We start from the raw sequence: 25454 nt of genomic DNA, 5'->3' as shown, positions 1-25454 counted from the left end.
AGCTGCCTATCCTTGAAGATGTTGTCGAAGAATGATTTAAAATGGCCACAAGCAGCCTGCCCTAGAATGTGAGCCAGACTGATTTCTTTTACTTGCACAGCTGCCTAGTGGGGTGAAGGAGCAGGTCCTCGCTACACATTACCCACTAGAACATCCAGATGCTGCATATTGGTGGGCATTCCTGTTAGGCTGCTTAGCAAGGCTGGCAGATTGTAGGCAGAATGGCATCAGTAACATTTATTGTAGAGCAGTGTAGTTAGGCCGGGCACCCTCATTGTGATGAGCACATTGGTTTGTCCCATTACAACCCCAATTCCTTCATTATATTATCTTTACTGGCCGTCTTTATAACACTGGTAAAATGTATTCTTTCTGATGAGGCCAGATTAAGAGGGCCATCCGTATCGCATGGACCAGTGTTGTCAGAAGTGACGTATGCATGACTATACTTCACTAATAATCCGAACCTGGGGTTTTTAGTGTGCATCACAACCATAATAAACCCAGGTCTGGATTCTTAATGAAATATATTTGAACATGTGATTGAGAAGGTCCTGCGAGACCAGCGGCCTCATTAATCTGGCCTCATCGGAAATAAAACATTTTAACAGCACTATAAAGAGAGTCATCGGCTACAGTAACGATAACATGACCAACAAATTCAGTTTCTCCTTATCAAGTCGAACCAATTAACTCATCACTGGAGAACATTTCTCTTAACTTATTATCTGTGCAGGTTTTTATATCTGTTTTGTGACTCCATATGTTTCCATGCCACTCGGTGTGATGCCATTCCGTCTGGATCAGTAGGAGCTAATACACAATTAGCATCCCCTTGTTAATAAAGGTAGTGGTAACGAGGTTTCCTGTACGGGACACTAGAGCCTCCTGGAAATACATAAACCCAGACAGAATAGAAGGTCACCCAGAGGGGCCCAGAAGCTTTTCAAATAGAAGATGAAGGAAATGTCTCATAAGCAAATACTTATCTCTGGTGCAACTCACATATTAATTATTGTAATCATTGCATTCAGTATAATGTGGGCATCGTAGGGAGTCCAGACATCCCACCCCTGACAGCCAACAATCCCACATAACAAGTATCTCACCTTCTGGGACCCCTAGATCGGTCATATGTGGTATCAAAACAATCAGCCTGATAATATATGCATCATTAAAAAATGTCGGCCCGAATATCCATTACTGTGGACGGGAAGACATGTTTTATTAGTATTTCATGTCTGCCAGCTGAGTAAGAGAGGTGGAGCGTGCACAGGTAATGAGGACCTTCCCAGAAGGCTGGGATGGAATAGTAAGGAGACTCCTCATCTCCACCCTCTGCCCAATGGGGATAAAAATGAACGATTGAGAACATTTCATTGACACTATTTGGGGATCCGATCAACATTGGGTTGTGTTTCACGTCTTCCTGTCCCCGGAAATCGGAACAGACTCTGATCACTCAATTCTTTGAGTAGTAAGAACCTTTCTGTTTTTATCCTTCCATTTTTATAACTGTTTTGTGCACGTTTATGTAAGTCTCTTATTTCTTGTAATTTGTAGAACTAAGTCCTTTACACTTTTATTACATTGAAGCTACATCTTTTATTTGTTTTGCCTTGTGCCCTGAATGAGTCCAGTTACCTCCACTTTTAAGTGTATAAGTGCGGTTTGTGTTACCGCGTATCTGCTGAAAGTGTGGCCTGTGCTACTGAGCGCAGCTTGCGAGTGGGGGCGCCGTGGGGTTTTCTATGAGCTCCTTTTTCATTGGTGTATTAATTTAAATGTCATAGATGGTGGCAGCGTGCATGACAGATTGTGTCGGGGTGTGATCTAGGTTTAATCTGAGGCCTGTGTGTAGGGAGCGAGACATTGAGTGCGTGAAATAGATCGACCATTGGCAGTCGCACCCAGGTCAAGTGACAGGGCGGTTCCTGTACGTGACACTAGTGTTCAGCGAATTCAAGTGAAAAAAATTCAATTTGATCAGAATTTCTGGAAAAATTCTATTCACCATGAATCAGAATTTCCTCACAATTCATGGTAACAAATAGTTTTTTCCTAAAATGACTACACGTGTTACAAAGTAAAAATAAGAAGCCTGTGAAAGCGTTATGACTAGAGTTGAGCGAACACCTGGATGTTCGGGTTCGAGAAGTTCGGCCGAACATCCCGGAAATGTTCGGGTTCGGGATCCGAACCCGATCCGAACTTCGTCCCGAACCCGAACCCCATTGAAGTCAATGGGGACCCGAACTTTTCGGCACTAAAAAGGCTGTAAAACAGCCCAGGAAAGAGCTAGAGGGCTGCAAAAGGCAGCAACATGTAGGTAAATCCCCTGCAAACAAATGTGGATAGGGAAATGAATTAAAATAAAAATTAAATAAATAAAAATTAACCAAAATCAATTGGAGAGAGGTTCCATAGCAGAGAATCTGGCTTCCCGTCACCCACCACTGGAACAGTCCATTCTCAGATATTTAGGCCCCGGCACCCAGGCAGAGGAGAGAGGTCCCGTAACAGAGAATCTGTCTTCATGTCAGCAGAGAATTAGTCTGCATGTCATAGCAGAGAATGAGGCTTCACGTCAGCCACCACTGCAACAGTCCATTGGCATATATTTAGGCCCAGCACCCAGGCAGAGGAGGGAGGTCCCGTAACAGAGAATCTGTCTTCATGTCAGCAGAGAATTAGTCTGCATGTCATAGCAGAGAATGAGGCTTCACGTCAGCCACCACTGCAACAGTCCATTGGCATATATTTAGGCCCAGCACACACACAGGCAGAGGAGAGAGGTCCCGTAACAGAGAATCTGGCTTCATGTCAGCAGAGAATCAGTCTGCATGTCATAGCAGAGAATGAGGCTTCACGTCAGCCACCACTGCAACAGTCCATTGGCATATATTTAGGCCCAGCACACACACAGGCAGAGGAGAGAGGTCCCGTAACAGAGAATCTGGCTTCATGTCAGCAGAGAATCAGTCTGCATGTCATAGCAGAGAATGAGGCTTCACGTCAGCCACCACTGCAACAGTCCATTGGCATATATTTAGGCCCAGCACACACACAGGCAGAGGAGAGAGGTCCCGTAACAGAGAATCTGGCTTCATGTCAGCAGAGAATCAGTCTGCATGTCATAGCAGAGAATGAGGCTTCACGTCAGCCACCACTGCAACAGTCCATTGGCATATATTTAGGCCCAGCACCCAGGCAGAGGAGGGAGGTCCCGTAACAGAGAATCTGTCTTCATGTCAGCAGAGAATTAGTCTGCATGTCATAGCAGAGAATGAGGCTTCACGTCAGCCACCACTGCAACAGTCCATTGGCATATATTTAGGCCCAGCACCCAGGCAGAGGAGGGAGGTCCCGTAACAGAGAATCTGGCTTCATGTCAGCAGAGAATCAGTCTTCATATCATAGCAGAGAATCAGGCTTCACGTCACCCACCACTGTAAGAGTCAATTTTCATAAATTTAGGCCCAGAACCCAGGCAGAGGAGAAAGGTCCCGTAACAGACAATCTGGCTTCATGTCAGCAGAGAATCAGTCTTCATATCATAGCAGAGAATCAGGCTTCACGTCACCCACCACTGTAAGAGTCAATTTTCATAAATTTAGGCCCAGAACCCAGGCAGAGGAGAAAGGTCCCGTAACAGACAATCTGGCTTCATGTCAGCAGAGAATCAGTCTTCATATCATAGCAGAGAATCAGGCTTCACGTCACCCACCACTGTAAGAGTCAATTTTCATAAATTTAGGCCCAGAACCCAGGCAGAGGAGAAAGGTCCCGTAACAGACAATCTGGCTTCATGTCAGCAGAGAATCAGTCTTCATATCATAGCAGAGAATCAGGCTTCACGTCACCCACCACTGCAACAGTCCATTGGCATATATTTAGGCCTAGCACACAGGCAGAGGAGAAAGGTCCCGTAACAGACAATCTGGCTTCATGTCAGCAGAGAATCAGTCTTCATATCATAGCAGAGAATCAGGCTTCACGTCACCCACCACTGCAACAGTCCATTGGCATATATTTAGGCCCAGCACCCAGGCAGAGGAGGGAGGTCCCGTAACAGAGAATCTGTCTTCATGTCAGCAGAGAATTAGTCTGCATGTCATAGCAGAGAATGAGGCTTCACGTCAGCCACCACTGCAACAGTCCATTGGCATATATTTAGGCCCAGCACACACACAGGCAGAGGAGAGAGGTCCCGTAACAGAGAATCTGGCTTCATGTCAGCAGAGAATCAGTCTGCATGTCATAGCAGAGAATGAGGCTTCACGTCAGCCACCACTGCAACAGTCCATTGGCATATATTTAGGCCCAGCACACACACAGGCAGAGGAGAGAGGTCCCGTAACAGAGAATCTGGCTTCATGTCAGCAGAGAATCAGTCTGCATGTCATAGCAGAGAATGAGGCTTCACGTCAGCCACCACTGCAACAGTCCATTGGCATATATTTAGGCCCAGCACACACACAGGCAGAGGAGAGAGGTCCCGTAACAGAGAATCTGGCTTCATGTCAGCAGAGAATCAGTCTGCATGTCATAGCAGAGAATGAGGCTTCACGTCAGCCACCACTGCAACAGTCCATTGGCATATATTTAGGCCCAGCACCCAGGCAGAGGAGGGAGGTCCCGTAACAGAGAATCTGTCTTCATGTCAGCAGAGAATTAGTCTGCATGTCATAGCAGAGAATGAGGCTTCACGTCAGCCACCACTGCAACAGTCCATTGGCATATATTTAGGCCCAGCACCCAGGCAGAGGAGGGAGGTCCCGTAACAGAGAATCTGGCTTCATGTCAGCAGAGAATCAGTCTTCATATCATAGCAGAGAATCAGGCTTCACGTCACCCACCACTGTAAGAGTCAATTTTCATAAATTTAGGCCCAGAACCCAGGCAGAGGAGAAAGGTCCCGTAACAGACAATCTGGCTTCATGTCAGCAGAGAATCAGTCTTCATATCATAGCAGAGAATCAGGCTTCACGTCACCCACCACTGTAAGAGTCAATTTTCATAAATTTAGGCCCAGAACCCAGGCAGAGGAGAAAGGTCCCGTAACAGACAATCTGGCTTCATGTCAGCAGAGAATCAGTCTTCATATCATAGCAGAGAATCAGGCTTCACGTCACCCACCACTGTAAGAGTCAATTTTCATAAATTTAGGCCCAGAACCCAGGCAGAGGAGAAAGGTCCCGTAACAGACAATCTGGCTTCATGTCAGCAGAGAATCAGTCTTCATATCATAGCAGAGAATCAGGCTTCACGTCACCCACCACTGTAAGAGTCAATTTTCATAAATTTAGGCCCAGAACCCAGGCAGAGGAGAAAGGTCCCGTAACAGACAATCTGGCTTCATGTCAGCAGAGAATCAGTCTTCATATCATAGCAGAGAATCAGGCTTCACGTCACCCACCACTGTAAGAGTCAATTTTCATAAATTTAGGCCCAGAACCCAGGCAGAGGAGAAAGGTCCCGTAACAGACAATCTGGCTTCATGTCAGCAGAGAATCAGTCTTCATATCATAGCAGAGAATCAGGCTTCACGTCACCCACCACTGCAACAGTCCATTGGCATATATTTAGGCCTAGCACACAGGCAGAGGAGAAAGGTCCCGTAACAGACAATCTGGCTTCATGTCAGCAGAGAATCAGTCTTCATATCATAGCAGAGAATCAGGCTTCACGTCACCCACCACTGCAACAGTCCATTGGCATATATTTAGGCCTAGCACACAGGCAGAGCAGAGAGGTCCCGTAACAGAGAATCTGTCTTCATGTCAGCAGAGAATTAGTCTGCATGTCATAGCAGAGAATGAGGCTTCACGTCAGCCACCACTGCAACAGTCCATTGGCATATATTTAGGCCCAGCACCCAGGCAGAGGAGGGAGGTCCCGTAACAGACAATCTGGCTTCATGTCAGCAGAGAATCAGTCTGCATGTCATAGCAGAGAATGAGGCTTCACGTCACCCACCACTGCAACAGTCCATTGGCATATATTTAGGCCTAGCACACAGGCAGAGCAGAGAGGTCCCGTAACAGACAATCTGGCTTCATGACAGCAGAGAATCAGTCTTCATATCATAGCAGAGAATCAGGCTTCACGTCACCCACCACTGTAAGAGTCAATTTTCATAAATTTAGGCCCAGAACCCAGGCAGAGGAGAAAGGTCCCGTAACAGACAATCTGGCTTCATGTCAGCAGAGAATTAGTCTGCATGTCATAGCAGAGAATCAGGCTTCATGTCAGCCACCACTGCAACAGTCCATTGGCATATATTTAGGCCTAGCACACAGGCAGAGGAGAGGTTCATTCAACTTTGGGTTGCCCCGCAATATAATGGTAAAATGAAAATAAAAATAGGATTGAATGAGGAAGTGCCCTGGAGTCCAATAATATATGGTTATGGGGAGGTAGTTAATGTCTAATCTGGACAAGGGACGGACAGGTCCTGTGGGATCCATGCCTGGTTCATTTTTATGAACGTCAGCTTGTCCACATTGGCTGTAGACAGGCGGCTGCGTTTGTCTGTAATGACGCCCCCTGCCGTGCTGAATACACGTTCAGACAAAACGCTGGCTGCCGGGCAGGCCAGCACCTCCAAGGCATAAAAGGCTAGCTCTGGCCACGTGGACAATTTAGAGACCCAGAAGTTGAATGGGGCCGAACCATCAGTCAGTACGTGGAGGGGTGTGCACACGTACTGTTCCACCATGTTAGTGAAATGTTGCCTCCTGCTAACACGTTGCGTATCAGGTGGTGGTGCAGTTAGCTGTGGCGTGTTGACAAAAGTTTTCCACATCTCTGCCATGCTAACCCTGCCCTCAGAGGAGCTGGCCGTGACACAGCTGCCTTGGCGACCTCTTGCTCCTCCTCTGCCTTGGCCTTGGGCTTCCACTTGTTCCCCTGTGACATTTGGGAATGCTCTCAGTAGCGCGTCTACCAACGTGCGCTTGTACTCGCGCATCTTCCTATCACGCTCCAGTGCAGGAAGTAAGGTGGGCACATTGTCTTTGTAGCGTGGATCCAGCAGGGTGGCAACCCAGTAGTCCGCACAGGTTAAAATGTGGGCAACTCTGCTGTCGTTGCGCAGGCACTGCAGCATGTAGTCGCTCATGTGTGCCAGGCTGCCCAGGGATAAGGACAAGCTGTCCTCTGTGGGAGGCGTATCGTCATCGTCCTGCCTTTCCCCCCAGCCACGCACCAGTGATGGACCCGAGCTGCGTTGGGTGCCACCCCGCTGTGACCATGCTTCATCCTCATCCTCCTCCACCTCCTCCTCATCCTCGTCCTCCTCGTCCTCCAGTAGTGGGCCCTGGCTGGCCACATTTGTACCTGGCCTCTGCTGTTGCAAAAAACCTCCCTCTGAGTCACTTCGAAGAGACTGGCCTGAAAGTGCTAAAAATGACCCCTCTTCCTCATCCTCCTCCTCCTCCTCCTGGGCCACCTCCTGTTCCATCATCGCCCTAAGTGTTTTCTCAAGGAGACATAGAAGTGGTATTGTAACGCTGATAACGGTGTCATCGCCACTGGCCATGTTGGTGGAGTACTCGAAACAGCGCAACAGGGCACACAGGTCTCGCATGGAGGCCCAGTCATTGGTGGTGAAGTGGTGCTGTTCTGTAGTGCGACTGACCCGTGCGTGCTGCAGCTGAAACTCCACTATGGCCTGCTGCTGCTCGCACAGTCTGTCCAGCATGTGCAAGGTGGAGTTCCACCTGGTGGGCACGTCGCATATGAGGCGGTGAGCGGGAAGGCCGAAGTTACGCTGTAGCGCAGACAGGCGAGCAGCGGCAGGATGTGAACGCCGGAAGCGCGAACAGACGGCCCGCACTTTATGCAGCAGCTCTGACATGTCGGGGTAGTTGTGAATGAACTTCTGCACCACCAAATTCAGCACATGCGCCAAGCAAGGGATGTGCGTCAAACCGGCTAGTCCCAGAGCTGCAACGAGATTTCGCCCATTATCACACACCACCAGGCCGGGCTTGAGGCTCACCGGCAGCAACCACTCGTCGGTCTGTTGTTCAATACCCCGCCACAACTCCTGTGCGGTGTGGGGCCTGTCCCCCAAACATATGAGTTTCAGAATGGCCTGCTGACGTTTACCCCGGGCTGTGCTGAAGTTGGTGGTGAAGGTGTGTGGCTGACTGGATGAGCAGGTGGAAGAAGAGGAGGAGGAAGCCGAGAAGGAGGAGGTGGCAACAGGAGGCAAAGAATGTTGCCCTGCGATCCTTGGCGGCGGCAGGACGTGCGCCAAACAGCTCTCCGCCTGGGGCCCAGCTGCCACTACATTTACCCAGTGTGCAGTTAGGGAGATATAGCGTCCCTGGCCGTGCTTACTGGTCCACGTATCTGTGGTTAGGTGGACCTTGCTACAGATGGCGTTGCGCAGTGCACACTTGATTTTATCGGATACTTGGTTGTGCAGGGAAGGCACGGCTCTCTTGGAGAAGTAGTGGCGGCTGGGAACAACATACTGTGGGACAGCAAGCGACATGAGCTGTTTGAAGCTGTCTGTGTCCACCAGCCTAAATGACAGCATTTCATAGGCCAGTAGTTTAGAAATGCTGGCATTCAGGGCCAGGGATCGAGGGTGGCTAGGTGGGAATTTACGCTTTCTATCAAATGTTTGTGAGATGGAGAGCTGAACGCTGGCGTGTGACATGGTTGAGACGCTTGGTGACGGAGGTGGTGGTGGTGGTGTTGGTGGTACATCCCCTGTTTGCTGGGCGGCAGGTGCCAACGTTCCTCCGGAGGCGGAGGAAGAGGCCGAGGCGGCAGCAGCAGAATAGGCCGAGGCGGCAGCAGCAGAAGAGGTAGCAGGGGGAGCCTGAGTGACTTCCTTGGTTTTAAGGTGTTTCCTCCACTGCAGTTCATGCTTTGCATGCAGGTGCCTGGTCATGCAGGTTGTGCTCAGGTTCAGAACGTTAATGCCTCGCTTCAGGCTCTGATGGCACAGCGTGCAAACCACTCGGGTCTTGTCGTCAGCACATTGTTTGAAGAAGTGCCATGCCAGGGAACTCCTTGAAGCTGCCTTTGGGGTGCTCGGTCCCAGATGGCGGCGGTCAGTAGCAGGCGGAGTCTCTTGGCGGCGGGTGTTCTGCTTTTGCCCACTGCTCCCTCTTTTGCTACGCTGTTGGCTCGGTCTCACCACTGCCTCTTCCTCCGAACTGTGAAAGTCAGTGGCACGACCTTCATTCCATGTGGGGTCTAGGACCTCATCGTCCCCTGCATCGTCTTCCACCCAGTCTTGATCCCTGACCTCCTGTTCAGTCTGCACACTGCAGAAAGACGCAGCAGTTGGCACCTGTGTTTCGTCATCATCAGAGACATGCTGAGGTGGTATTCCCATGTCCTCATCATCAGGAAACATAAGTGGTTGTGCGTCAGTGCATTCTATGTCTTTCACCGCTGGGGAAGGGCTAGGTGGATGCCCTTGGGAAACCCTGCCAGCGGAGTCTTCAAACAGCATAAGAGACTGCTGCATAACTTGAGGCTGAGACAGTTTCCCTGGTATGCATGGGGGTGATGTGACAGACTGATGGGGTTGGTTTTTAGGCGCCATCTGTGCGCTTTCTGCAGAAGACTGGGTGGGAGATAATGTGAACGTGCTGGATCCACTGTCGGCCACCCAATTGACTAATGCCTGTACCTGCTCAGGCCTTACCATCCTTAGAACGGCATTGGGCCCCACCATATATCGCTGTAAATTCTGGCGGCTACTGGGACCTGAGGTAGTTGGTACACTAGGACGTGTGGATGTGGCAGAACGGCCACGTCCTCTCCCAGCACCAGAGGGTCCACTAACACCACCACGACCATGTCCACGTCCGCGTCCCTTACTAGATGTTTTTCTCATTGTTATGGTTCACCACAACAACAAATATATTATTTGGCCCAATGTATTGTATTCAAATTCAGCGGGATATAAATTTGAGGCCTAGTATTTAGGCGCTGGGTGACCGGTATGGATTTAGTGCCAGAATTAGACTTGGAAATACACAGTAGCGTGTGTGTGAAGTTATTCTGAATGACCCAATGTGCACCTTGAATATTATATACCCTTTTTGGGATAGATTTCAAATAGCTCTGATATAGCAGAAACCACTAAATTATGAAATTGCTAAATTGGGAATTGTACTTCAACCCAGAACAAAAAATGTGCTTTGACGGGCACTAAATAACTTTCCCAGCTACAACAGGACAACGGTAACGAGAGATTTAGAGGGATTTAAATTTGAGGCCTAGTATTTAGGCGCTGGGTGACAGGTATGGGTTTAGTGACAGAATTAGACTTGGAAATACACAGTAGCGGGTGTGTGTGAAGTTATTCTGAATGACCCTATGTGCACCTTCAATATTATATACCCTTTTAGGGATAGATTTCAAATAGCTCTGATATAGCAGAAACCACTAAATTATGAAATTGCTAAATTGGGAATTGTACTTCAACCCAGAACAAAAAATGTGCTTTGACGGGCACTAAATAACTTTCCCAGCTACAACAGGACAACGGTAACGAGAGATTTAGAGGGATTTAAATTTGAGGCCTAGTATTTAGGCGCTGGGTGACAGGTATGGGTTTAGTGACAGAATTAGACTTGGAAATACACAGTAGCGGGTGTGTGTGAAGTTATTCTGAATGACCCTATGTGCACCTTCAATATTATATACCCTTTTAGGGATAGATTTCAAATAGCTCTGATATAGCAGAAACCACTAAATTATGAAATTGCTAAATTGGGAATTGTACTTCAACCCAGAACAAAAAATGTGCTTTGACGGGCACTAAATAACTTTCCCAGCTACAACAGGACAACGGTAACGAGAGATTTAGAGGGATTTAAATTTGAGGCCTAGTATTTAGGCGCTGGGTGACAGGTATGGGTTTAGTGACAGAATTAGACTTGGAAATACACAGTAGCGGGTGTGTGTGAAGTTATTCTGAATGACCCTATGTGCACCTTCAATATTATATACCCTTTTAGGGATAGATTTCAAATAGCTCTGATATAGCAGAAACCACTAAATTATGAAATTGCTAAATTGGGAATTGTACTTCAACCCAGAACAAAAAATGTGCTTTGACGGGCACTAAATAACTTTCCCAGCTACAACAGGACAACGGTAACGAGAGATTTAGAGGGATTTAAATTTGAGGCCTAGTATTTAGGCGCTGGGTGACAGGTATGGGTTTAGTGACAGAATTAGACTTGGAAATACACAGTAGCGGGTGTGTGTGAAGTTATTCTGAATGACCCTATGTGCACCTTCAATATTATATACCCTTTTAGGGATAGATTTCAAATAGCTCTGATATAGCAGAAACCACTAAATTATGAAATTGCTAAATTGGGAATTGTACTTCAACCCAGAACAAAAAATGTGCTTTGACGGGCACTAAATAACTTTCCCAGCTACAACAGGACAACGGTAACGAGAGATTTAGAGGGATTTAAATTTGAGGCCTAGTATTTAGGCGCTGGGTGACAGGTATGGGTTTAGTGACAGAATTAGACTTGGAAATACACAGTAACCGGTGTGTGTGAAGTTATTCTGAATGACCCTATGTGCACCTTCAATATTATATACCCTTTTTGGGATAGATTTCAAATAGCTCTGATATAGCAGGAACCACTAAATTATGAAATTGCTAAATTGGGAATTGTACTTCAACCCAGAACAAAAAATGTGCTTTGACGGACACTAAATATCTTGCCCAGCAACAACAGTACAGCGGTGGGTAACGAGAGATTTAGAGGGAATTAAATTTGAGGCCTAGTATTTAGGCGCTGGGTCACCGGTATGGATTTAGTGACAGAATTAGACTTGGAAATACACAGTAGCGGGTGTGTGAAGTTATTCTGAATGACCCTATGTGCACCTTCAATATTATATACCCTTTTTGGGATAGATTTCAAATAGCTCTGATATAGCAGGAACCACTAAATTATGAAATTGCTAAATTGGGAATTGTACTTCAACCCAGAACAAAAAATGTGCTTTGACGGACACTAAATAACTTGCCCAGCCACAACAGGACAACGGTAACGAGAGATTTAGAGGGATTTAAATTTGAGGCCTAGTATTTAGGCGCTGGGTGACAGGTATGGGTTTAGTGACAGAATTAGACTTGGAAATACACAGTAGCGGGTGTGTGTGAAGTTATTCTGAATGACCCTATGTGCACCTTCAATATTATATACCCTTTTTGGGATAGATTTCAAATAGCTCTGATATAGCAGGAACCACTAAATTATGAAATTGCTAAATTGGGAATTGTATTTCAACCCAGAACAAGAAATGTGCTTGAACGGACACTAAATAACTCGCCCAGCTACAGCACTAGGGACAGATTTAGCTGGATATAAATTTGAGGCCTAGTATTTAGGCGCTGGGTGACCGGTATGGATTTAGTGACAGAATTAGACTGGGATATGGCCAAAAAATGAACAGACTATTGCTGGTTAAATGCACTTGGTGTGACAGCTTCACCCTGATGTAGGCTTTAGCCAAAAAACAACCACACCATTGAGGGTTAAATGCACTTGGTGACAGGCGCAGCTTGCCCCTGATTTTGTATATGGCCAAAAAATGAACAGACTATTGCTGGTTAAATGCACTTGGTGTGACAGCTTCACCCTGATGTAGGCTTTAGCCAAAAAACAACCACACCATTGAGGGTTAAATGCACTTGGTCGCAGCTTGTGCTGGCGCACCACAAGACACAAAATGGCCGCCGATCACCCCAGAAAAATGAGACTGACAAACGGTCTGTGCAGCCTAAAAACAGTGAGCAATTGAGGATCAGCAGCTCAATGATCCACAGCTGCAGATCGATCAGTTAATCAAGTCCTTTGGAGGAGTTAATCTGCCTAATCTCGCCCTACTGTCGCAGCCGCAACCTCTCCCTACGCTAATCAGAGCAGAGTGACGGGCGGCGCTATGTGACTCCAGCTTAAATAGAGGCTGGGTCACATGGTGCTCTGGCCAATCACAGCCATGCCAATAGTAGGCATGGCTGTGATGGCCTCTTGGGGCAAGTAGTATGACGCTTGTTGATTGGCTGCTTTGCAGCCTTTCAAAAAGCGCCAAGAAAGCGTCACAAAAGCGCGAAGAAAGCGACGAACACCGAACCCGAACCCGGACTTTTACGAAAATGTCCGGGTTCGGGTCCGTGTCACGGACACCCCAAAATTCGGTACGAACCCGAACTATACAGTTCGAGTTCGCTCATCCCTAGTTATGACCAATAATGCTGTGCAGCCAGCCAATCAGCAAATAGCCATCCCCTGTAATGTCATAGCCCTATAAAAGCCTCAACCAGCACGGTCACCGCCATCTCACTGTGCATAACATAGCGAGAGAAGTGGCAGGCACTAGGGACAGTGTTTTAGAAAGCTTTCAATTGTAAAATATTGGATAGGGACAGTGTAGGGAGATCGTAGGGAGTGTTTGTAGACAATGTAGGTAATGAATAGGGAGAGCATAGGAAGACTGCAGGGACAGAGCCGACTCAGAGCAATCGCCCTGTGCGTCTTGTTTATCTGCTGTGCCATCCATTCTTAATCTGTTCTGTTACACGTAGACTGACTCTACATCACACTCATTGTCAGCAAGCAGTCTAATATATAAGCACATTTATCTAGTTCACCTGCTGCGCCATTCATACTCAGCTACATAGTTACATTACTGATTCAGTTACTGTACACTGTAGATAACAGACAGTTGCCTGGACCCTCAAAAGGAACGGGCAGTGGCAAAAATCTTGCTGAAGCTGGCACAAGCAGCAGAAGAAGAGGGGTTGGTGGTAGCAGCTGCTGCAGCAACTAGCCACAGCTGCCACTGTCATCGAGCGGTCGTGTATTGAGCAACAATCTAGCTGTGCTGGAATGGTTGACTATTCAATATCTTCTCAGGTGACAACAGATACTCACAGTGAGGAATCTGTGGGTTCCTCTGAAACCAGACTTAGTTGGCATGGCCCAGGAGCCAGTGGCGTAGCGTGTGTTGCCAGCACCCGGGGCGAACCTAGTATGGCGCCCCCTAACTTTTGTGCATGCGCCTTTTTATAGAATGACGCCCTACAGGCATACCAAGACCAATATTACCACTAATACTATAAAAGAGACATATACCGCAATTTATTGCAGGATCTCATAAAATACAGGGTTCCATATGGCTTACAATGTAAGTCTATGGGGACGGATCCGTTTGACGTTGACACAATATGGTGCAATTTCAAACGGATCCATCCCCCATTGACTTTCAATGTAAAGTCTGGACGGATCCGTCTGACTACAAATTGGACTTAGACTTTTTTCTTAAATATAATGCAGACGGATCCATTCTGAATGGATACCATCGTTTGCATTATAGGAGCAGATCCGTCTGTGCAGATACCAGACGGATCCGCTCCGAACGCAAGTGTGAAAGTAGCCGTCTGGACATGAGGTGAAGAGGAAGCTGATAGCCAAACAGCAGGTATGCAGTGAAGTGCCATGAGAGCCAGGCAGGCCATGCAGGTGGCAGTCAGGGTGCTGATGAAGGGTGACCAGACACCAGAGACAGTACTGACTCTAGGATGCCATCTTCTGACCATCTCTGCTGTCCATACCAGCCAAGCCCCAGGGTAGGCCTGGTATAGAGATGGGCAGATGGCATCCCAGAGGCAGTACTGTCTCAGTGCCTCTCTACCATTATCCTGCCACATCAGTACCATAAATGCCAGCCACCTATTTGGCCTGGCAGACCTCTGGCACTTCACTCATTGATTTATTACCATTATTATTGCATGCCCAGACAGTGGTGCACACTGTAAACCCACCAGCCACCATCCCCCCACACACAGACTCAGGGAGGGAGGTCATCATGGTGACATGGCAACCCAACTTAATCACTAGTGACACTAACTCAGCCTCAGCGCTGTGGGGCAGCAGCTGCCTGGCTCCCCCTCTGGCCTCTACCTCTGCTCTGTAGTTCGGACTCTTCTAGGCTCACTGGCTCAGGGCTCACTCAGGGCCGGCTGACTGGTCAGTCACTGACTGACTCAACAGTTCTCTGAGAGCTTTACTGGTGTCTGCTGGCTCTGGCTCCCGCGCTCCGCACTGTGTTTCCCGCCTGGAAAGTGGGCGGAGCCGGAGGGAGCCAGGCCAGCCTAATGATTGCCTATCCTGACGCCGACCCTATGTATGTACATTATATTAACATTAACTAACCCGGCCAGTAGTGCGCCGCGACCGCACCGCACAAATGAATCATCAGGGCCGGCTGGGCGCACTCAAACAGCTCTCTGGCCGTTGCGCAGGGCCCGGCACTCCGGCAGAGAGCTGCCTTGTTCCTGAAAAACGTATAACCTTTAGCAGCTGGCGCTGGAGCGCCCCCCTGCAGTTTGGCGCCTGGGGCAACGGCCCCCCTGCCCCCCCGCACGCTACGCCCCTGCCAGGGGCTGCCTCTGTGCCCTCACCTGTCCTACAACTGCCTCTTTCTTTTGCTGCTCCTTCTGCTCGGGAAGTAAGACATGCTGCCGGCTCATCTCTGCTTAGTGAAGACAATCAGCAGCTACATGCCAGCACAGACTTGGAGAAGAGATCCCCTGTGTCCTTCCTTAGGTGTACAACTACCGATGATGACAGTCAGGTGGGAGCATGTGTTGTGAGTGGTCATGAGACTGGTGAGGGTAACATAAGTGACGAACAGACAATTTTGCTAGATTTCTTAGCCACACCTTGGAGCCGGGTGAAGAGGAGGCATCATCATCATCAGGAGGTGAGGGTGACAGGGTGCCCATGAGACACAGCAGGGTGGCAGCAAGCTGATAAGCCAGCAGGGTGGAAGCAGTGGGAGATCTGGAGCCAAACGCGCCTGGGGTAGACCATCTGCTACTCAGGATCCTGCCTGTCAGGAAACCGCTAGCAGTGCATGGGTTCATAAAGGCGGCAGCAGGCATTCAGCTCGGAGTAGTGGGGGAAATATGCCATACTCGGCTGTGTGGGATTTTTTTTAAATCAAGTTGCTGGAGGACGTTAGCGTGTCGGTATACAGGATATGAGGGCAGAAGGTAAAGCATGGTCAGGGTGCTAACATTGGCACCATGGCCCTGTGTCATCACATAAAGCATCATAATAAAGTGACCTGGGAAAACCTTGGCAATAATGTAGTGGTGCAGCCTGATGCAGCAATCACTGTATCTCCCAGTGGCCCACATGCCTTCTCCAGCAGTCAAGGCTCCTCAACCTCAGCAGAAGTAAGCGGTCATTTCTTTCCTTTGTCTATTGCTTCTGATGCTCCTTCCCCTCTTCCTACTCCTCATCAAGTGTTTCGCCAGCAATTGATCACTGATCGCACAGAGACAGGAGTATGTGTGCAGTCATCCAATGGCGCAGAATCTAAATGTGGACCTGGCCTAAGTTACTGATACTACAGTCCCTCCTTTTCCATATTGTGGACTCTGAACGTTTCAGAGAACTGATGGTTTGTGTCCACCCAAGGTGGAGAGTCCCAAGCCATCATTACTTCTCTTTAAAAGCTGTACTAGCCCTGTAGAGTTATGTTGAGCAGAAGATGGGCCAGTCCTTGAGCCTGTTGAATTCTGATACAGTCCATGCCAGCACTGACACGTAGAACTATGGTCAAGGACACTATATAAGTCCTTTACAGCCCACTGGGTAGAGGAGCTAGAGGGTGAGGGCAAGGACAACACAGATAACCCGACAGATCGTCACAGTATGCAGTGGAGATGGAGGCTAGTGTTGATCGCAAATATTCTTTTTTTTTTTTATAAATTCTTTATTTTCAGAATTTTTAATAGAGATACAAACAAAAAGTATCCAGAAGGCAATAATTGACCTCTTTAAAAAGGGGGATACAGATTCCAGGCATGACAAAATTAGGTATCACACGAAAATGTCATAGTCATTCCAATAGTGACAGCCAGCTATGTTGTGGATGGTACCTAGCAATGTGCTATATTCAAATCAACCTTCCTAGTTCCAAAGTACCATAAATCTGACTATTTAGGGTCATCCTGGCTATATATCGATGTGTAAGTCATATGCTACATACATGCAATAAAAACATAGACAATGGTATGAAGAAAATAATATGAAAAGAAAAGTTGAGATGGGAAAAGAGAGAAGAAACTAAGGAAAAGAGGGGGGGGGGGAATGTATACGCCGAAGCATAAGACAATTGAGTCCGTCAATATCCTGAGAAACGACTATTTGCCTTATTGGTTACGTGATGATCTTTGCCTCTGAACTTACTCTCGGCACAACTCTAGAACAAGCCACCTCGTCCACCCTCATTCAGTGTCCTCCAAGGTTGCCAGGTTTTTAAGAATTTCTCGTGGTTTCTGTTAATCCAACTCGTCATTTCTTCGAATTGGGATATTTGATTAACTTTGGCTTTCCATTCCTGTATGAAAGGGGTGTTGGTATTTCTCCAGTGGAGAGGGATAATGGCGTTAGCTGCCGAAATGAGATGGGTCGCTAAATTGTGCTTAGATGGCCTATATAGGTCAGTTGGTAGGGAGAAGAAAACCATTTCTGCTGTGATCTTGAATTCAGGGGTGGTAAATTTTTTAATTATCTTGGAGATATTTTCCCAGAAGGGTATGATCAGTGGGCACGACCACCATATATGAGATAGTGAACCTGTGCCTTTGCCACATCTCCAGCACAGTCGATCAGGGGCCACACCACATCTATGTAAGAACTCCGGAGTTCTATACCATCTGGTAAGAAGCTTGAAGTGATTTTCCTGTAAGCGTATACACGGTGAAGTTCCATGTGAGAATGCTAAAATCTTTTTGAGATCCTGATCAGAGAAGACAGTATCAAGTTCTCGCTCCCATTCCCTGACGTAGAGTGTTTTTTTCGCCTCGCCCTCAGCTCCCACCAAAGTATAGAGTGATGCGATTCTCCTCTGCTTAGGGAGTGGTGAGATTATTATCTTTTCGAAGTCAGTTTAAGATCTACCTGGTGTGCACCTCTTTCCCAGTCCACCGCACACAGCACCCAAGTACGCTTTTGTTAGGAAAAAACCCGGTGAGTCTTTGATTCGTTCTGGGAGTCTACTCAATATGGCTGCTTCTGTGTTCGGGAATAAGTCGCCTATTCTAGTTTGGGTTAAAGAAGACCAGATTTCCGAGTGAATATCGCTACTTTTACCTAGTAGGTCAGGGATGAGGTTTGCTTGCAATAGTGGAGATGGGTTCGGAGCTAGTGTATTATTTAGCTCTTTCCAAGTCTCTCTGATCCCTTTCAATAAGGGGTCGAGATCCGAGATCCCTGTTCTTATCCTGGTTTGTGTCGGGCAGCCAGAGGAGTCTCTGGAGCATGGGTCCTACATTTTGTTGCATTAGGTCATGTACATCCAGTTGTCTCTTTGGGTCTACTGATTCTAGCCATCTGTTTAGCTGTATAGCCTGGTAATATTTTGAAACGTCCGGGAGGCCCAAACCTCCTCTAACTTTATGTCTAACTAAGAGATTATGTGAGAGTCTAGATCTCTTTCCGTTCCATAAGAACTGTGAAAAGAGTCTCCTTATCTCCTGAAAAAATGTTTTTGGCAAGTGAATTGGGACCATTTGCATTACATACAGGATCTTGGGAAAAATATAGGCTTTAATCACATTCTTCCGACCCATCCAGGATAAGTATGGCAAATTGTATTTTTGTAACAGTCGTGAAGTGTTGCTTTTGAGGGGAGCAAAGTTACATCTATATAAATCCTCCAGGTATCTAGGTATCAGTATCCCAAGATATTTTAAAGGGCCTTTGGCCCAGTGAAAAGGAAGGTGGGACTGAAGGGAAGTTGCTCGTGCTTCAGAGAATAAGATGTTTAATATTTCGAATGGTTGACCTTGAAGTCTGAAATTTGGCTAAAAATCTCAGTCTTTTTGGTTAAGTGATCTAGTCCTGTCTCAGGGTTAGTCACCAGAAATAAAAGATCATCTGCGAAAGCAGTACATTTCAAGTCCACTTTACCATGACTAACTCCTTTAATCCCAGGGGCCTGTCTGACTAACTGGATAAGCGTTTTCTACAACCAAGATGAATAGGGAGGGGGACAATGGGCATCCCTGCCAAGTGCCGTTTGAGATATCAAAGGTTGGAGACAGCGTGCCATTGACCTTCAGCCTGGCATGGGGTTGCTGATAGAGAGTGAATATTGAGTGTATGAAAGGTTCTGGTATGGCAAATGTTTCTAGCGTCATTTCCATGAAGTTCCAGTTGACTGTCAAATGCCTTTTCCGCATCTATGCTTAACAGATGCATGGATTGCATGGAAGATTCTGTGGGCGTTGTCTTTCCCTTCTCTACCCTGGATGAATCAGATCGCAAATATTCTGATCGCAAATTTTTATTGCGATTATCGGCACTTCGAGAATTCACAAAGATGTAGAATATAGTGCTATATATTCGTAATCACGAATATTCTAGATTCTTTTTCATCAGTAACCTCACTGCTTCTTGCTTGTGGGCCAATCAGAAGGCTGCAGCCATTTTTTACAGTTTTTTTGCAGTTCTAAGAGAGAAAGCAGTGTCATTCTGTATCCTATTCCTTATCCAATTACACTAGATAGTTAGTTATCTCATATACAGGTCCTTCTAAAATAATTTGCATATTGTGATAAAGTTCATTATTTTCTGTAATGTGCTGATAAACATTAGACTTTCATATATTTTAGATTCATTACACACCAACTGAAGTAGTTCAAGCCTTTTATTGTTTTAATATTGACGATTTTGGCATACAGCTCATGAAAACCCAAAATTCCTATAAAAAAAAATTAGCATATTATGAAAAGGTTCTCTAAACGAGCTATTAACCTAATCATCTGAATCAACTAATTAACTCTAAACACCTGCAAAAGATTCCTGAGGCTTTTAAAAACTCCCAGCCTGGTTCATTACTCAAAACCGCAATCATGGGTAAGACTGCCGACCTGACTGCTGTCCAGAAGGCCATTATTGACACCCTCAAGCAAGAGGGTAAGACACAGAAAGAAATTTCTGAACGAATAGGCTGTTCCCAGAGCGCTGTATCAAGGCCCCTCAGTGGGAAGTCTGTGGGAAGGAAAAAGTGTGGCAGAAAACGCTGCACAACGAGAAGAGGTGACCGGACCCTGAGGAAAATTGTGGAGAAGGACCGATTCCAGACCTTGGGGGACCTGCGGAAGCAGTGGACTGAGTCTGGAGTAGAAACATCCAGAGCCCCCGTGTACAGGCGTGTGCAGGAAATGGGCTACAGGTGCCGCATTCCCCAGAAACAGCGGCAGAAGCGCCTGACCTGGGCTACAGAGAAGCAGCACTGGACTGTTGCTCAGTGGTCCAAAGTACTTTTTTCGGATGAAAGCAAATTTTGCATGTCATTCGGAAATCAAGGTGCCAGAGTCTGGAGGAAGACTGGGGATAGGGAAATGCCAAAATGCCTGAAGTCCAGTGTCAAGTACCCACAGTCAGTGATGGTCTGGGTGCCATGTCAGCTGCTGGTGTTGGTCCACTGTGTTTTATCAAGGGCAGGGTCAATGCAGCCGCTATCAGGAGATTTTAGAGCACTTCATGCTTCCATCTGCTGATAAGCTTTATGGAGATGAAGATGTCATTTTTCAGCACGACCTGGCACCTGCTCACAGTGCCAACACCAGTGGTAAATGGTTTACTGACCATGGTATTACTGGGCTCAATTGGCCTGCCAACTCTCCTGACCTGAACCCCATAGAGAATCTGTGGGATATTGGGAAGAGAAAGTTGAGAGACGCAAGACCCAACACTCTGGATGAGCTTAAGGCCGCTATCGAAGCATCCTGGGCCTCCATAACACCTCAGCAGTGCCACAGGCTGATTGCCTCCATGCCACGCCGCATTGAAGCCTCCTGGGCCTCCATAACACCTCAGCAGTGCCACAGGCTGATTGCCTCCATGCCACGCCGCATTGAAGCATCCTGGGCCTCCATAACACCTCAGCAGTGCCACAGGCTGATTGCCTCCATGCCACGCCGCATTGAAGCAGTCATTTCTGCAAAAGGATTCCCGACCAAGTATTGAGTGCAGAACTGAACATAATTATTTGAAGGTTGACTTTTTTTGTATTAAAAACACTTTTCTTTTATTGGTCGGATGAAATATGCTAATTTTTTGAGATAGGAAATTTGGGTTTTCATGAGCTGTGGCCAAAATCATCAATATTAAAACAATAAAAGGCTTGAACTACCTCAGTTGTGTGTAATGAATCTAAAATATATGAAAGTCTAATGTTTATCAGCACATTACAGAAAATAATGAACTTTATCACAATATGCAATTTTTTTTAGAAGGACCTGTATATAATACAGATAGTTAGTGGGAGACAGTCAGTATAGGTTAGATAGTGATCTAGTGTAGGTGTCCATACATACATGCTACAGACACAGTGCTGTGATGTCACAACAATACTTAGTGCACCAATCAGTAATATCTACTCAGACCTGATAAAATGTGAAGTTGCATGCATTGCGCAAAAAATATGTGCATCATTAGTGCTGATTTGCGCATTCACGAATAACATCTGGAGATCACGAATTCTAGAATTTGTGAATTTATTGAGAATATTATGCAAAAAAATTAAAAAATATTGCGAAAAGGATTATTGCATATGACGCTCATCACTAATGGAGGCAAGGAGTCCCTCCGAGTCCCTTGCGCAAATGGCCAGATGCATTCTGAGTTGTTTGTGTAGTGACAACCATATTGCCACCATTCAGCAGAGTGATGACTACTGGCATGCCGCAATGTTAGACCCACGCTACCAGTCGAAAGGGGGTCATTTTTTACACCTTCTGAGAGAGATGAAAAACTCAACTACTATCGAGACATCCTTTGTAGTCAGTTGGCCGCTGCCTATGGGTGCCATCACCAATCATAAAGAAGGCCTAACTAGGGGAACCCTCTGAGCTCCTGCTCCACTGCCATGACTATTAGAGGGGGTGGTGGTGCAGGAGCAGTACCAGCTCCATCAGTAGCAACTTAACTCTTGATCTCAAACTGACTATGTGATAGAAGCCATTAAAGTCCTGCATGCAGGGTTTCTTTTCCATCCGAATAAAACGGATTTCAGAGGCAAAAGGTCAAAATTCATGCAAATTGAGCATGAGGCCTCTATCACACGGTCAGTATTTTGCATCAGGATTTGATCATGATTTGGAGGCCAAAAGCAGGAGTGGGTACAAGACACAGAAGACATTCAAATATTGCCATCACATGTCATCTGTTTTGGACCCATTCCAGTTTTTGCTTTACAAATACTGATCAAATGCTCACCAAATACTGACTCTTTGAAGGCAGATGCTCAAAATAAAGAGTGGTGTGAACACAGCCTTACTGCTGACATCCTCCTCATTGTCATGTGGCCACTACTTGAATCTTGGGCCACTGCACGGTTAAGTGCACTCCGAGTTCACACTTCAGTTATTTGTTCAGTTATTTCCATGAGTTTAGGTGCTGAGACTACTCTCTGATTAGGTATCATGAATAGATCTGCATCTGCTCTGTGGGTTTGACCCCCACCTGCTTTGGGTTTACAATAACTGACCAAATAACTGAAGTGTGAACCAGGCCTAATAATGATGCACAGTCATTCTACAGCTAACAGAAGGGATTCAAAAGCATGCGTCTGCAGCCACAACATGTTTGTTTGTTTGTTTGTTTAGCTGGGGGTCAGCTTGGAATGTTGGTGGCTTGCACAATGATGTATACGTCTATATATGAGACCTTCCTGTCATTCAGATGCACAGTAACTATTTTGCTTCCAGAAAGGACTAGCTATGCATGTTGCTGCACTGCACAATGATGTACACCGAGATATACTCTTCCTATAACTGCAGGCCAGGATAGACCTGACAATGCACTTTGTGATGAATAGTGATGAGTGGCAGGGGCAATATTCGAATTTGTGATATTTTGCAAATATTCACCCAAATATTCATCTTATATTCGAGAATTAGAGAATTTGCAAGTATTTTCTTGATTGCGAAAATCGGCAATGTATTATGCACGTGAAATACAGACGTTGGTCGCTGTTACTACATTTTTCAAGCTGCTTTTTCAAGTTTCCTGAGACTGGAGAAAATGGTCGGCAGAACATTACAATAGCTTTATATGCAGATAGAGGGCTCCAAGGTATTCGCCATTGCGCAAATCTGCAATTATTAATGCGTATATTTTTTTGCAATACGTGCAACTTCACATTTTATCAGGTCTGAGTAGATATTACTGATTGGTGCACTAAGTATTGTTGTGACATCACTATGTCTGTAGCTGTATGTATGGACACTAATCCCTATCACACTGCCTACCACCCTGCACTGGACCCTATCAGCTCCACTATATCAGGATAGAACCTACACGGACTATCTCCCACTAACTATCTGTATTATATACAGTCATGTGAAAAAATTAGGACACCCTTTGAAAGCATGTGGTTTTTTGTAACATTTTTAATAAAAGGTTATTTCATCTCCGTTTCAACAATACAGAGAGATTAAAGTAATCCAACTAAACAAAGAAAACTGAAGAAAAGTCTTTTCAAGATCTTCTGTAAATGTCATTCTACAAAAATGCCTATTCTAACTGAGGAAAAAGATAGGACACCCTTGCCCCTAATAGCGAGTGTTACCTCCTTTGGCTGAAATAACTGCAGTGAGACGGTTCTTGTAGCCATCTACCAGTCTTCGACATCGGTCTGAGGAAATTTTACCCCACTCCTCAATGCAGAACTTTTTCAGCTGTGAGATGTTTGAGGGGTTTCTTGCACGTACAGCCCTTTTCAAGTCACCCCACAGCATCTCAATGGGATTCAAATCTGGACTTTGACTTGGCCATTCCAGGACTCTCCATTTCTTCTTTTTCAGCCAATCTTTGGTTGATTTACTAGTATGTTTTGGGTCATTGTCATGTTGCATGGTCCAGTTCCGCTTCAGCTTTAATTTTCTAACTGATGGTCTCACATGTTCTTCAAGCACCTTCTGATACACAGTAGAATTCATCGTGGATTCTATGATGGTGAGCTGACCAGGTCCTGCTGCAGCAAAGCAGCCCCAAACCATGACACTTCCACCTCCATGCTTCACAGTTGGTATGAGGTTCTTTTCTTGGAATGCTGTGTTTGGTTTACGCCAAACATGTCCTCTGCTGTTGTGTCCAAATAATTCAATTTTGGACTCATCTGTCCAAAGAACATTATTCCAGAAGTCCTGGTCTTTGTCAACTTTATCTCTGGCAAATGTCAGTCTGGCCTCGATGTTTCTCTTGGAAAGCAAAGGTTTCCTCCTTGCACACCTCCCATGCAAGTTAAACTTGTACAGTCTCTTTCTGATTGTAGAGGCATGTACTTCTACATCAACAGTAGCCAGAGCCTGCTGTAGTTCTCGAGATGACACTTTAGGGTTTTTGGAGACCTCTTTTAGCATCTTGCGGTCTGCTCTTGGGGTGAACTTGCTGGGGCGACCAGTCCTGGGCATGTTGGCAGTTGTTTTGAAAGCCCTCCACTTGTAGACTATCTTCCGGACAGTGGAATGGCTGATTTCAAAATCTTTTGAGATCTTTTTAAATCCCTTCCCAGACTCATAGGCTGCTACAATCTTTTTTCTGAAGTCCTCTGACAGCTCTTTTGCTCTCACCATGGTGCTCACTCTCACTTCAACAGTCAGGAGCACACCAAACTAAATGTCTGAGGTTTAAATAGGGCAAGCCTCATTCAACATGCAGAGTAACGATCTACTAATTATGTGCACCTGGTGTGATATACCTGTGTGAGATCTGAGCCAATTTAAGAGGGAATACATGTGAGGGTGTCCTATCTTTTTCCTCAGTTAGAATAGGCATTTTTGTAGAATGACATTTACAGAAGATCTTGAAAAGACTTTTCTTCAGTTTTCTTTGTTTAGTCGGATTACTTTAATCTCTCTGTATTGTTGAAACGGAGATGAAATAACCTTTTATTAAAAATGTTACAAAAAACCACATGCTTTCAAAGGGTGTCCTAATTTTTTCACATGACTGTATATGGGATAACGAACTATCTAACTAACTAAGGCTACTTTCACCCTTGCGTTCGGAGCGGATCCGCTCCTATAATGCAGACGATGGGATCCGTTCAGAACGGATCGGTCTGCATTATATTTCAGAAACAATTCTAAGTGTGAAAGTTGCTCAGACGGATCCGTCCAGACTTTACATTGAAAGTCTATGGGGGACGGATCCGTTTGAAATTGCACCATATTGTGTCAACTTCAAACGGATCCGTCCCCATTGACTTTGTAAGTCTGGACGAATCCGTTTGGCTCCGCACGGCCAGGCGCGGCTGCAAGCAACGTTCAGGTGTCCGCCTGCTGAGCGGAGCGGAGGACAAACTCCGCCAGACTGAGGCATTCTGAGCGGATCCGCGTCCACTCAGAATGCATT

At 46.2% G+C, this 25454-nt stretch overlaps 1 protein-coding gene across 1 annotated transcript in view; it reads right to left on the bottom strand.

The window, feature by feature from the left end:
* Positions 1-25454, bottom strand: part of LOC122924388 (vomeronasal type-2 receptor 26-like) — a gene marked incomplete at its 3' end in the record, with an annotated part of 67709 nt that overhangs the window by 4681 nt on the left and 37574 nt on the right. The gene's annotated exons all lie outside the window — the stretch shown is intronic.

The sequence above is a fragment of the Bufo gargarizans genome, chromosome 1, assembly GCF_014858855.1.
Source record: "Bufo gargarizans isolate SCDJY-AF-19 chromosome 1, ASM1485885v1, whole genome shotgun sequence".
Taxonomy (NCBI): domain Eukaryota; kingdom Metazoa; phylum Chordata; class Amphibia; order Anura; family Bufonidae; genus Bufo; species Bufo gargarizans.
The sequence above is the reverse complement of the archived record's forward strand: the minus strand, read 5'-3'. Positions and strand labels throughout refer to the sequence as shown.